The sequence below is a fragment of the Pteronotus mesoamericanus genome, unplaced genomic scaffold, assembly GCF_021234165.1.
Source record: "Pteronotus mesoamericanus isolate MK-2021 breed Mesoamerican mustached bat unplaced genomic scaffold, CSHL_Meso_final contig_33, whole genome shotgun sequence".
Lineage (NCBI taxonomy): Eukaryota > Metazoa > Chordata > Mammalia > Chiroptera > Mormoopidae > Pteronotus > Pteronotus mesoamericanus.
In genome coordinates this window covers 9728692-9743170 of record NW_026555135.1, presented here as the reverse complement: position 1 = coordinate 9743170, position 14479 = coordinate 9728692, and the positions used below count along the sequence as shown (strand labels likewise).

The 14479-nt window shown below is 42.2% G+C and overlaps 1 protein-coding gene across 3 annotated transcripts in view; it reads left to right on the top strand.

Annotated features, from left to right (window-relative positions):
- The window catches only part of RAB30 (RAB30, member RAS oncogene family), a 76702-nt gene that overhangs the window by 37759 nt on the left and 24464 nt on the right, over positions 1 to 14479 (top strand). Inside the window, exon 1 of one of the 3 annotated variants that reach the window (XM_054576345.1) lies at positions 5090 to 5214. The exons of 1 other annotated variant lie outside the window; for it this stretch is intronic. The gene's annotated coding sequence lies outside the window, so the exon portion shown is untranslated. Of the gene's footprint in view, positions 1 to 5089; positions 5215 to 7634; positions 7652 to 14479 lie in introns of those variants that run through there. One more of the 3 variants, XM_054576347.1, reaches the window with a different exon arrangement.

Sequence of the window (14479 nt, the reverse complement as noted above, 5' to 3'; positions counted from 1 at the left end):
TTTTCTAGATGTGATAGTAGTAAAGTGATGTTAGAAAATGGGTAATGTAGAGATGGGTTCTGAAGTACATAGAGGTGAAATGATATGATGTGGAATATGTTTTAAAATATGTGAACAAATTTTAAAAAGGAAAAAAAGGACAGATCAAGTTAACAGGCCAAATGTTCATAATTATTGAATCTGAGTGATGGGTATTGGGGTTCTACTTGTGAGTATGTTGAAAATTTTATAATCATATATTTTAAATATTTAGAACAAGGAGGCTTTAATAGCAGGGGGGTTGTTGATGGTGACCATCTTCAGTGAGTCTTTCTCTGGAGTTACACGTCTCTGGCCCGGTCGGCTTCTTCGTGTGGTAGTTATCTTGGGGTCCTCTGTTGCTTATCTCTTCTGGATCCTCTGATTCTTTATACTACTCGGTGAAGGACATCCTTCAGCTTCTAGAATCCTCTCTTTTTTTTTTTTTTTTTTGCAGTTTTTGCAATTTCTCAGTAATTTCACATTGCACTTGGTATGCTGGACCCTCTCAGCCTGACAAACTGCACCCCTCAGTTCTTCAAAGTTTTGTTGAATTGTATTGTTATGATTTTTGTTATCTCTTTCTCGGGAATTTCTCTTATTCAGATATTGGATTCCTGTACTGGTCCTCTAGAATATTAACTTCTCTCTCCTGTTTTTCATATCTTTGTCTTTTGACTTTATATACCAAGAGAATTCCGCAACTTTATCTTTTAATCTTTTTATTGAGTCTTTTTAAATTTTTGCTGTGAAGTCGTCAATTTTTAAGAGCTCTCTTTTTGTTCTCTGTGTGTTTCCTTTTATAGCATCTATTTTCACTTCATGGATGCAGTTTTATTTCCTTTTTGTGAGAATATTAATGGTACTTCTTCCTCTCCCCCTGCCCCCTGCATGATATCTGTTTCCTTCAAGTTGCTTTTTTTGGGTTTACTGTGGTCTGTATCTTTATTAGAGGCTTCCCCAAGATACCACTCCCAATGTGACCCTTGGTTGCGTTGCTCTTGATTGGGGGATAGGGAGGTTAAAAGAAAAAAAAAGGCTGTCAAGACTTTGACATTATGGTAAGTGAAACAAGCCACTCACAAAGGACCCCATAGCACATGCTTTCATTTTTATGAAATGTTCAGAATAGGCAAATCTATAGAGGCAGAAAATAGATTAGTAGTTTCCTGAGCCTGGAGTGTGGGTGAAATGCAGAGTGACTGCTAATGGGTATAGGGTTTTCATTGGCAGGTGATAAAAATGTTCTGAAATTGATTGTGGTGATGGCTGTACAACTCTGTGGATATATGAAACACTGCTGAATTGTATACTTTAAAAGAGTGAATTGAGTATGTGACATATCTTAATGAAGCTTAATATTTATATCTTAATAAACCATCCCAGTGGTGATGGTTATACAACTCTGAGTGTGCTAAACACCATGGAATTGTACACTTTAAAGAGGTGAATTGATTATGTGAGTTATGTCTTAATAAAGCTCTCCAAAAAATAGCTATCAGGGAACTGAATATGGGATGGATATCGTTAACCGAGCCTCACTGTGGCATGATTGGGCCTGGCTGTTTAGGGGAGCCCCTGAGGCGGCTTCTTCCGGTTGCATGCACCCTTGAGGCGTCTTACACTTCTCTTTGCAGAGTGTGGGCTTTCACCTGCAATGTCCTGGCAGTCAGGAAGACGTGTGGCATTCTACCTTTAGTACACATAGTGCCCTTTGTTATGATTCCTTTCAAAAGTGCTGGGTCCTTCTGGACCAGATACACTTTTACTTTTTATGAAGGAAAATGTCAAAGGTTTACCAAAGTAAAGGATAGTACAGTGAACCTCCATGTTCCCATCACCCAGCTTCACCAATGATCACTTCATGGACATTTTTGTTTCGTCTATATCCCTCAACCCATTCTCCTAGATTATTTTTTAAAAGATATTATTTGTTTACTTTTAGAGAGAGGGGAAGGGAGGGAAAAAGAGAGGGAGAGAAACATTGATGTGTAGGAGATACACTGATCAGTTGCCTCTCACAGGTCCCCAGCTGGGTACCTGGCCCACAACCCAACCACGTGCCCTGACTGGGAATCGAACCTGCAACCTTTTGGTTCGCAGGCCGGTGCTCAATCCACTGAGCCACACCAGCCAGGGGATCCCAGATTATTTTAAAGCAAATACTAGACATTTCTGTTTTATGCTTTCCAGAGACTAAGCCTCTAGAATTCTAGCAGTGGGAAAAGGATATAGGGACTGAATTTCTTTTAAAGCAGCTTGCGCTCTTGTCTTTGTTATTGTAGCATCCTATACCCTAGGTACATGGTACTGCCAGTCCCAGACCTGGGAGGATTCTGTGGTTTAAACTGGCCCATTTCTCAGCTTTCCCTGCAGCCGGTTTAGGATTCAGATTTCTGGAGTCTGCTAAGTCAGTCTTCTTTTTCCCTGTACTTGTATGGTTTTGTTATAAAGAAAAAAAGCGCTCACTGACTTTTTGTGGGGGATTTCAGGAGCAAGTGAAATTAGATGCAGCTGTTTCATGTGGCACTGATCTCAGGAAAATTGGCTGCTCATTTCTATTTGTTCTTTCAGCCGTGCGCTATCTTCCTCTGTTCTACTCAACCCTAAGACCCTCTTTTACTTATTTATATGTGTTTTGATTTGTCTTCAAAACTCTTTTCTAATCTTTTGAGCACTAAGGGGAATCCCCTTGTTTTACCATGTCTTTCTTCTGACCTTGAGTCTATGCAAAGTGAAGGAGGCCCTGCATTTGTGCCTTGCTGGCATTTTGTACTTACCTCCTATAGAACTGTTTGCTTGCACTTTGCATGCTGCATTGCAGTTTTTTATTTTTACCTGCCTATTTTCCCTGTGAAGCAGGATTTGTGAGTAGGACTATGTCTTGTTTTTCTTTGAATCACGAGCACAGTGCCTCACTGCCAGTAAACATTGTTAACTCACAGACTGGATCGTTGAACGCTGTGCTTCCAGGGTGGGGACAGGCAGCGGACAATGCCCCTTTCCTTCTTGCCTTTTACTGGCACCACTGTTTTGGTAAATATTAAGGAGCAAAGCATGCCTTGTCTGATGGCTTCTTGTTATGCAACGCGGTTCCCTGTGCTTTCAAGCCTAGTGTTTATTCCCCAGTCAGCAGGTTGGAGAGGGAGGGAGGGCAGCTACTGGAGTGTAAACATCCTACCAAGGGAGGAATGGACTTGGTCAGAGATGCGTTGTTTCCCTGCCTTAATGGAAAGGCTTGTGGTCTACAGTCCCCCTCACACTTGAGCAGGAGGGGATTTGTTGTTTGACGGCTACATCATTCTGCACTATCTTCCATTGCCTTTTTTTCCCTTTGGGCAAAATGCCAGGAAAATTTTTAAAATTACTGATTACATTGTTAAAAAAATCTGGTGTTAAGGTGTTATCTCTAAGAGGTCCTATTGCAAAATATAACTCTGCAAGGGTAACTCTTAACCTTTCTTTTCTTAAAGTATGTTCCTCAAGATGCTATGATGATCCTCCAGGATGGGGGCGGGGGCAGGTGGGAATAGAGAACTAGTAGTCAAATTTGGAGTGCTGGATTAAACAAAGTTCAATAATGTCCCTTATTTCAAGACTTCTCAGAGCCTTGCTACTGTGCGTTTTGGGTCTCCTATAGGGTATGCAGTAGGCAGAATTTCCTAAATTTACTTTTTATCTGAGGAGCAGGTGATTTTAGTTTTGTGTTTTGTGGAACACACACAACTCGGGAAATAGCCCCTCAGCATAAACTCATCCTTTGAGGTCTAGTTCAAATGCCATTTTCTCCAAGGCTTTCCTGTCTTCCATCCAGAAATACATAACCTTTTCCTTTTTTGAATTGCCCTGCCTTCATTTGTCTGATTGTCTCCCTTCCCCTTCCCTACTCCTTAGTGGATCATAAATTCCTTATACATGTAGTATTGCTTCCACAGCATCTACAACATTGCCTTGTACAAAGGTGCTCAAGAAATGTTTGTGGTGCTGCCTTTGGTGCCTTAGCTGAGTCATCTGCAGAGTCCAGAGGGCACTGGCAAGGGTGGGAGCCCCAGACAGGTCTGGAGCTTAGGACTCTCACTGCTGAGGGATATGGGTGGGCGGGGGGAGGGCTCACAGCAAGGGCACAGGGCTGACATAAGACCCTGGTCCTGAAGGACAGAACAGAGTAACTAAATTAGGAGATGCCGAGAATATTAATCAAATGTACTGAAGGCTGGTTGAATGCCAGCCACTGCGTGGTCAGCTTTGGATACCTAACCTTAATCCCAACCTTATAAGTAGGTGATCTTCTTCCCATTTCATAGATGAAGAAATGGGGCATCAGAAAGGTGAAGTAGGAGGAAGTACCTGTATGTTCCAGCACTTTGCTGGGGACACAAAGATGAATAAAACTCAGGCCTTTCCCTGAAGGAACCCTAGTTTTATGCAGTAAATAGTCCTGTAAGTAAATAATTATAAACAGTGGGGTATCTGCAACGATTAGGCTGTGGTCGGGGTTATCATGGGAGAACCGAACCTGGGGCGGGGGGCAAACCCACGGAAGCTTCCTGGGGAGCGGTGCTGGGCAAGCTGGAGCAAGAGCACGGGGCTCGAAGGGACCGAAGATACATAGAGGCATACAGAAATAGACACAGACAAACAGACAAACGAATAAAAACATGGGGTGAGAAATATGAGGAATTTATTGTTACTGGACTATGAAATGTGAGTTAGGTGAGAAGTGAGGCTGAGAAAGTTGGGATGATGCTTTAAACATGTTGAAGAGTTTTGGACTTGATTTTGAAAACCATGGGAAGCCACTGTAGAGTGTTCAGCAGAAAAGCAAGCTGTCTAGCACATTTTGGATACATACCCAGGTAGCGGGTAGTAGGTAGTAGTATTCCCATTTTCTAGATGAGGGAACCGAGGCTCAGAAAGTGTCTTGCCCAAGATTACCCAGCTTGTCAGAGGAGGAACAGAGCCACAGTTTCAACTCAGATCCATCTGAATCTTTCCACTACTAAGCAATCTCTCAAAGTAGCAATGGCCAATGATTTCATTGAATTTCCTACTGAAAAGCACTGTCACTCTTACTCTGATATTTAAATCAGAGGATAGTTTTAAGGCTTAATATGAACAAGAGCCAGTACCTAGTGCCAGAAAGGTTCAGAGAAGGAGACATCAGAGAGGACTGATGGGAGAGGGATGGCACAGCAGGTAATGGGAAGCCGGGGGGTGGGGGGGGGGAGATGGGGCTGTAGGGGTGAGGTTGTGCTACCATGTGGTAGAGCAGGAGTGAGCACAGGGGACGGATGACCAGAGGCACAACCATGGTCACTTGCTTTATGAGGTAGCCGTATAAAAAAGAAGGAAACACAAATGATCCTGCTCCTTAATTTCTGTCTTCGTTTTGCTGAATATAAATACATAATTGGCACTTAAAAATCTTTTTACTACCTTATTACAGTCAATGGGGAGTATACTCTCTATAGTGTGTCCCTTACAATGCGCTGGGATTGATTTTAGTGGCCCCACCCTCTCCTCAAACCCACTAGGAACATAAAAGGGCAACTGTTGAGGGTCCTACAGCTAGTAGGACCAAGGCCAGATGTCATCTGCAGCAAATGACATCCGAGGGAAAGTGCAGTGATAGAAGTCTGTATGAGGAACAGGACTCACTCACACAGAAGCAGGGCGTGCGTGTTTGTGTTGGCTCTCACAGGCTCTCTAAATATTCCTTCCATCTGTGTTAGGATTCACTTCAGAGACTGCAGTTGGGAATTTTTTTTTTCAAATACTGTTGTGTTATACAGGGTGGGACAAAAGTAGGTTTACAATTGTGAGTATGTGAAATATTTGTTTTTGTATTATTATTTATTAATTATTACATTATTTTCTATACAAACAACTGTACACCTACTTTTGCCCCACCCTGTATATGTTACAGTCAACGGTGTGGTAGAAAGAGGATGCGCCTTTGAGTGAAAACACACCGGATGAGTATCCCAGCTCCTCTACCTACGAGTTCTTTCCAGTTCTTTTACCTAGGGTACATTATTGACTTCTTTAAGACTAGACTTATAGATCTTTGATCTGGTAATTATGCCCTCTTTTTTGTCATCATTAACTTCATCCTCATCCTCGGGTAATTCTCAGTAGCAAACAAGCATGTTCTAGTATTTAACTGAAAGCAAAATAAAAAATCCCAATACCTTTTTCTAATTTTGTTTATTATTTAATTTTAAACTGTTAACATTATATGTTTCTCTAGCTATTTTCTAGTTTTTTCCCATTTTTCTCCATAAAACTTAGAAGTTGTTTAAGCTTTGACTTCTTCCCCTCACTCTGATCTCTTCCTATCCTCCCACCAGGATTGTTCTTGTCTGTGACCTTCATGACCTTCATGTTGCCAAATCTAAGGCCCCCACTTTCTTTTAATCTAACTAATTCTCCAAGCAGTATTTGTTAAGGTTGATCATTGTTTTCTTGGAAACTCTACTTTCCTAGGTCTCTTCCTATCTTTCAAGTCTATTCTCTTCAGTCTCTAAATGACAATATGCCCCATCTTCTGAAATGGCCCCCTTCTTTTCATTTACTCACTTTCCATAGATAAACTCTTCTAATGGAATGGCTTCAATAACAATTCCTTTGCTAATAGCCCTTAAATTTGCATCTTAATCCTCAGACTTTCTCAGGACAGCCAGACTCCTGTCCAGATAGATGCCTAAGAGGTGTTGCAAATTCTGCGTGGCTGCATGAGAACTCTTAATTTTTCCTCCACAGTGGACTTGCTCTCCCCTCTCTTCCCCACCTCAGTCAGCGCTGCTACTGTTCCCTCCAAGTGCTCAAGCCAAAATATCTAGGCGCTACTTTCGATTCTTTTTCTTCTCCATCGTTGTCCAGTTCTTCAGCAAGTCCTGTCTCCAAAACCATTCCCAAGTTTATCTCCTTCCCTCCATCTCTGCTGTGAGCACCCTAGTCCAGGCCACAACATCTCTCACCTAGATAACTTGCAGTAACCTCCTCACAAGTCTCTGATTCTACGTGTATCCACGTACCAAAGTATCCTCCATGACAAGGACCAGAGAAATCGTTTGAAACTGTCCTTCGGTTTGTGTCACATTCTGTAAATCCCTCCAGGTGGCCTCCTGCACTCGGAATGACATCCGACCTCCTGCTCTGGCTTGGCCAAGCTCTACGTGACCTGCCCCATATCAGTCTCTTTGCCTGTCCTCATTGACCAGGCGCTCAGCCTCATTATTCTTCTTTTGGTTCCTTGAACATGCAAAGTTCATTCTCACTTTAAGTCCCTTCAGTCTGAAATGCTGTTCTTTCATTTTTCTGAGCTACGCTCTTTATTATTCAACTATCTTAAATATGGCCATCTCAGAGAGGCCTTCTCTGACAACTTAGTCTACAATAGCTGCCCAGTCAGCCTCTGTCCCTTCCTCCACTTTTAATTCTCTGCCAGCACTTGTCACTATCTGATGCTCTTCTAGTTCATTTATGTATATGTTCATTTCCTCATTCACTCATTGCTCTGTTTTCTGCCCACCTGGAATGTATGTTTTATGAGAGAGGACTTGGCTTGTTCCTTTGTGTAGAGCCTGGACCAGTGACTTGCACATAGTAGATGCTCAGTACAGATGTATGGGTGAGTGACTATATTTTTTTTATCTGTAAAATGGAAAGGGTAATTATATCTCAGAGTTGTTGAGGACTTATTTGATAATACATGTAAAGCGAATAGTTCTGTGTCTAGCACACTTTAATAAATGGAAGCTGTGTTATTTTCTAAGTGTCTGGCTTTTCATAGACATTGAACAAAGACTACTTGCCTTTCTTCCTTAAAATCTGCACCCCCTGCATTATTTTTTATTTAAAAGCCTGTACCCTGGACAAAGTGAAAGGTACTCTCCAGTCAGTCATGACTCTATTTTTTTTTTTTTTTGGAAGAGGTTTAAAAAGCATTATCCGATGAGTAGTTAACGTAAGCTAATTTAGAACCATTATTAATGTCACCTGTCCTCTGACCCCCAGGACACACAGAAACACTGCATTAGAACAAGGTTTGGCTTTCTCTTGGGAAATTATAATTTTCTTCTTCTCTTTGGTTGTATGGTCTTTGCCAATTAATTCTCCATGGAATCAGGTTCTCTGAAAAGTATTCCCAGCTTTTGTATGTTCTGATCATTTTTTCTTTTGCATTTATTTAATATTCATTTAGGGTCAACTGAGTGCCAGGCAATGGGGATGCAGATGGGATTCATAGGGGCCTCTGTCCTTAAGGTCTAGTGGGGAAAGCGGGATACATAAACCAGCAAGGATAGTAAAGGGTCCACGGGGAGGGTCTCCTTGGACTGTAGTGGAGCCACAGAGGCATGAGTGGCTAATTCACATGGAGGGGGAAGGAAGGTTTCAGAGAGATGTGGTTGCTCACCAGCCAACAAGGAGAGAATGGGCATGTGAGTCAAGTTCTGAAGGGATGAAGCTGCCTCAGGGTCCAAACGCTGGGAGCCTGCCGTGGCTGTGTGATCACAGGGGCAGCCAGAGAGATGTGCAGGGGCTGAGTCATGGGTGGCGCTAGGTGCCCTGCTAGGGAACTTTCCAGCAGCAACAGTGACAGGAGCAGCACCTAACATTCACTGGGCGCTTCCTCCATGCCAGGTGCTCTTCTTTATGCTGTATTGTACCGATTTCTTAAACGGCACAACGACCTTAGGAGTAGGTACTGTTATTACCCCTATTTACAAATAAAGAAGCTTAGGCACCAAGAGGATAGGGAACTTGTCCAAAGTCAGCAGAAGCAGAGGCAGGGCTCAGACCTGGGCAGTTTGGCTCCAGAGTTGGCCCTCTTCACTGGGGCACTGCTGCTCTTTTCCGATGGTTGTGTACAGGCAGCCCGAAGCCCCTGAGGAGATTTAAATGTGGGAATGACATGGTCAGATTAGTTCTTCGGAAAGGTGGCCGTGGAGTCACACTGCCTCTTGCCACAGGGGTTGGTTTCTAAAGGCATCTCAGGCGGAAAGTGCCGAGTTACATTTTTCCTTGAAGTGAGGAGTACCTGAGTGAGGTTTGCTGTGTTAGCGGTGGTATCCCCTATCTCAGTCAGCCCCACACAGCAGCTTTTCCTCCGGCCTTGGAACAGACGGCAGTCTTTGGTAGACACGCATGTAAGAGATGAATAGTCGGTTTGTGTTGAGGGGCCCTGTTGTTTGAAATGCACAAAAGCGTCACACTCCTTTGGAAACTGAGCCCCTCAGTGGTGACAGCAGACTCAGCCGCCCCTCTCACTTTCACCAGGGCCCACAGTCACTTCATGGGCGGCAGGGCCAAGTGTTGCTTAGATAGTGGTTTTCCCTGTCCCTTTTTCTCTCCAGGGAGGAGTGGCATGGATGTAAGTAGGCCTGTGCGTGAGGAGAGCAGAGTGGAGGAGGGTCTGCGTGAGAGCGGGGAGAGGGGCAGGAGGCAGAGAGAGAGCAGGCTGCACAGGGCAGCTGCTGCCCAGGTATGAGAGGGCGGCCCAGTGAAGGTCGGGCAGGTGGACAGGAGAATATTGACGTGAGAGATGTAGAGGAGGTTAAATATTTTGGACCCAGGGACCAGCTGGATTTGTTCCCTTCAAGCTTCTTCTGATTAGAAAACATAGTTCATCGTTGTATCTTTCTATTTTCAAAGTCTGATAAAACCCCTGCTAATTTCCACCTACATGAACTTGTTAGTACCACAGCACTCACTGTGCTCCTGGCTTATGGCAGCTGAAATGGGCTTAAGAGTCACCTGCAAGTATTAGGAACTTTGATCAATCCGTCTGTTCTATCACAATGACTTGAAAAAAACCAACATGATGTTTTCTCTTACAGGTCTTACGTTAAGTTATGGATTTTTTTTTTAATTGAAATGATTTTGTAATTACTTTAAGGAAAACTTTAACATGATTACAACAATAAAAACAAAATTAAACCACCCAGTATATAAGAGAAAGAGACAAGGGGAATCACATCAAAATGCTGATGGTGATTGTGTTCCTTCTGGTAATTTATTTTCTCCTTTTCTGTGTTTTCAGAGTCTTTAAAAAAAATGTGTCTGTGGTACATGCAAAATATTAAAAACTTGTTTAAAAAAGGACAAAGCTTAAAAAATAATAAGCTCCCTGTAATCCCATGACTCTTAACACGTGTTCTTTTTTTGAAATGTCCTTGCTCACATACATGCTTATTTTTTCATAGCCGCAGTCCTGACAAATGTAGCTTTTATATTCTTTTTATTTTACAGCCTATTATCAACATTATTTCATATTTCCACATAGTTTTCATAATTGGCATTTCTAATGGCTGCCCTGCATTCCATGGTGTTGATGTTCCATCTGAACTGTCCCTTGTTGGACATTTGGATTCTTTCCAGTTCTCTTAGATAAGATGTAATGAGCATTTTTGTTCATTTAGCATTTTGAGTTTGTTCAGTTTTTTTCCCTAAAGTGAATTCCCAGCAGTGAGCTGGGTGAATGAAAGCTTTGAACACTGTAATAGCTTTGGTTGGTACCAAGTAAGATTATGATTTCTAGAAGGACCAGTTGAATGTGGATGGTCACTGGCTGTGTATGTGTCTGTCTCATGTTTCCCTCACCAGTATTGAGCCCTTATATTTCAACAGTGTATTTCTAAAGTTTATGTTTACTGAAGGAAATATAGAAAAGATATAAATATATAAAAAAAGAAATAAACTATCCATAATTCTACCACCCAGAGGTAGGCATTTAAAAAATGTATTTTCTTCCAAGTATACACTTCATAATGTTACATCATCTGACTCTCTATAACCTGTTCTCTATTGTTGGATGAATATTTAATCCTTTCTCCATTTGGGTTTTTTTTTTTTAAGTAATACTGGAATGCACTTTATTGTGAATAAATTTTTGTGCACATCTTAGAAACATTCCTTAGGAAAAGTCCCCCAAGCAGAATTGCTAGGTCAAAGAGCATTGGTATTGTTAAAGCTTTTAATGAAAACTGAGAACTTGCTATTGAGGAAAGTTGTGCCCTGTTATACTGTACCTGGTTAGAAGTGTATAGGAGACATGCTGGGTGACAGCTGACAAGGCCTGAGCCCAGAGGGTGCAATAGAGACAAGCTGGAGCAGAGGGGGTTTCAAGCACCATTTCCGAAAGACAGTCTGCAGAACTTGGTGACAGATGGCAAGTTGTGTGTGTGAGTGTGGTGGGGAGACCACGTTGAGAACGAATTTCTACCTTGTCTTCCACATCGGAAACTTGCCAAGAGGCAGAGAAGGTAATTAGAAAGCACTTGCAAACCTGAGGTGCCGTATAGAAGTAAAAGCTTATTGATAGCAACAGTAACTAAGAAATCCCACCCAACAGGGCTGTTTCAAGAATGAAATGGGCTGGTGTGTGTAAAGCACTGAGGCTCTGGGCAAATAGTCATTCTCTTGAGGAGCTGCACAAACTCGGGAGAATTCCTGTATTTTTCCCTCATCCATTGCAGTTCCAGAGCATGCAGACAAATTCTTCCCTTTTACTTCTCCTGCTTCCTGGGAGGAGGGAATCTGTGTAAACAGCTGATAAAGGTCCAGCCTGGAGCGACAGTCTTCTGGCAGGGAAGGAGACACCTTTGTCCTTGGTAGGTCTTGGGTCTCAGACAGAGGGAAGCCTTGAGCCCACTTGTGGGCTGCAGCCCTGACCTCTGGCTGCCTGGCGGGATGCATTGTGTGTTCAGTCCCCGGGAGGAGACTGAAGATGGTGATAAGGAAGCCCTTCCCATCCAGCCAGACGGGCGCAGGAAGGCTTCTGCAGAGGAAAGATTAGACACAGTCCCTGATTTAGAGAACAACAGGAGGGCCACGGGACAAAAACAGCCCTCCCCCTAGCCCTTCAAGGGTGTATTGTTTATTGTTGAAGGAGGACAATAGAGGGAGCCAGGCCTGCTTGTGCAGAAGAGGAAACAGCAAGTTGGGCCTGCAGGGGCCTCTTTTTCCTTTTAGATCAGTTCAACGAACAAGATTTGCAGACAGAATCTCTCCATCTTGTAAAGGGATTAATGAGTGGGAAGGGCATCTTTCTTCTCCCCTGGAAACAGGTTGCTAGTATTTCCTGGTGCATCCAAGACTCTGTCAAGCACCTGCTCCCAAGTGCTATGTTACAAAACAAATTAGCATAGGGAGTTAACTGAATTGGGGGTCCAGTGCAGGGCTCCCCTTTGTCCTTTCACTTCTCTGTAGGAAACCAAATCTGTGCTCAGTGCAGAGACACGCACCTTCTCAGTACTAAGGGGACTGAACACTATGACTTCAGCAATATGATTTAGACACATGCTTTGGTTAATGTGATGAAATGTTGTTTCAAGTCTTAATTTTCAGTTTCCTTACATGTCTAGTATCCCAAATATGTTGTAGTTTTCTAGGAAATAGGAAAATATAAAAGACAGTATATGAGGATACAAAGAATAAAAAGGATAGTAAGGTATTTTATTGTTGGAGGTTCTGAAAATAATAATTGTGGAGGTCTTAGGTCTACTTTATTTCTTATTTTTGTATTCTACATGTCTTTTTTAATTTAATCTTTTTTTATTGTTGTTAAAAATATTCCCAAGGGCTGCTTTTGAGCTGCCCCCCATCGATGGGTCCATGCCAGCCTCCCTGGCAGTTACGCCCTCGGCCTTGTTCAGTAGGGATTACCCTCACGGATGTTTTTTGACCTAGCAGCAGCTCGGATTTGGAGTCAGGGGACCTGTGAATGTTCTCCTGGCTGTTGCTGGCATGGTGCATGGCCCAAGGCAGCTCATTCTTTGGATTTCAAAGCCATTTCTATAAAATGGGGAGAAAAAGATGGGCTTCTCCTGCTTCTTCAGGAAGATTCTGTGTCAGAATGCAGTGAGAGTAATTTCTGAGCGCTAATATATTATACACATGTGTGGGAGTTTTATTTTTATTATTGACACAAATAAATTATTTTTTTAATATAATTTAGCAGAGAGAATGCTGTCATACATTTTAAAAAATTTATATAGAGAGAGAGAAGGTAGGGAGAAAGAGAGAGAAACATCAGTGTGAAAGAGAAACATCTATTGGTTGCCCCTTGCACATGCCCCAGCTGGGGACCAGGCCCGCAACCTAGGCATGATGGGAATCGAACCCACGACCTTTTGCCTTGTGGGACAATGCCCAACTAATTAAGCCATGTCAGCCAGGACACAAATAAACTATTGTTCTACTCATTGGTTTTGGCTGTCATATGGTGGATACTATGTATGAAGGAATGAATCTCCCGTGCGGGAACTTGCTGAGATATAGCTTAATAGAGAAGCGGTGGTACGCACATCATTAATTGGAAAAAGCAACTGAGTCTGGGTGGGACAGTCCTTCCATGCCATGTGAAAGGGTTCAGCAGAGCAGACAAAGAAAAAGACAGACAGAAACAGAGTATCCCAAACAGATTTTTTTAAAGAGGGGCCTCTCACTGTATTAGGAAAACTGGCTTGCCTTTTGAGCACTACTATAGACTGACTAGAAGGGCAGAGTGTGACTTGTTAAGTATTGGAGCTTATCTGCCTTCCTAGAAAGAACTAGATACTGCAGCTTCCCCACAGGCAAACACTGTTGTTCGTTTTCTTTCGTATCCTTCCAGAGAGCCTTCATGCTATATACAGATAATTAGGTGCCCCCCCTTTTCATAGTATACATACCACTTTCTACCTTCTTTCACTTAGTGCACATTGCAGATGTCCGTAGCAGGCTGTGTGGTACACTGATGTATAGTTTCCAAAATCTGTACAGCCATTTTCCTGGTGCTGGACTTTTAGGTTGTTTCATATTTGCTATTGCAAACATTGTTGTAATGAATATCCTACTCTATGTGTCTCTGTACACGTGTATCAGTGAAACTATGGGATAGGTTCCTAGAAATGGAATTGCTGGTCAGAGGGTTTATCATAGCCTCTGTGTTTTAAATCAGTATTGCCCTCCACAGAGATGATGTTGCTTTCCCCCACCATAGTGCACCATGCCCCAGTTCTCCACGTTCTCTCCAGGAAAGATGAACTTTGCCAGTCTGTGACGAAAACTGGTTTCTGATTACACATTCATTATAATTGCATTATGAATTAAATTTATATTTAAAGTTATAATTATAATTATAAATTCATTAGAGTTTGATTTATGAGTGAGGCGGATCTTTTAAAGATATATAAGTGCCATTTTTATTTCCTGTCTTGTAAACTGTCTGCTTATGTCCTTTGCCCATTTTTTTCTGTTGGATTATTCAATTTTTCTTATTGACTTGTAGGAACTCATTACGTATTTAAGGAAGTTAGCCCTTGGTTATGTGTATTTCAGATATTTTAATCAGTTTATTTTTTATTGTTTTGCTATACAGAATGAAAAAATTTAATTATTTACATTGGTCAATCTCTTTTATTTTATGGCCTTGATTTTGATTAATTCTTAGGTCATCCCCACTTTAAGAGTTCGT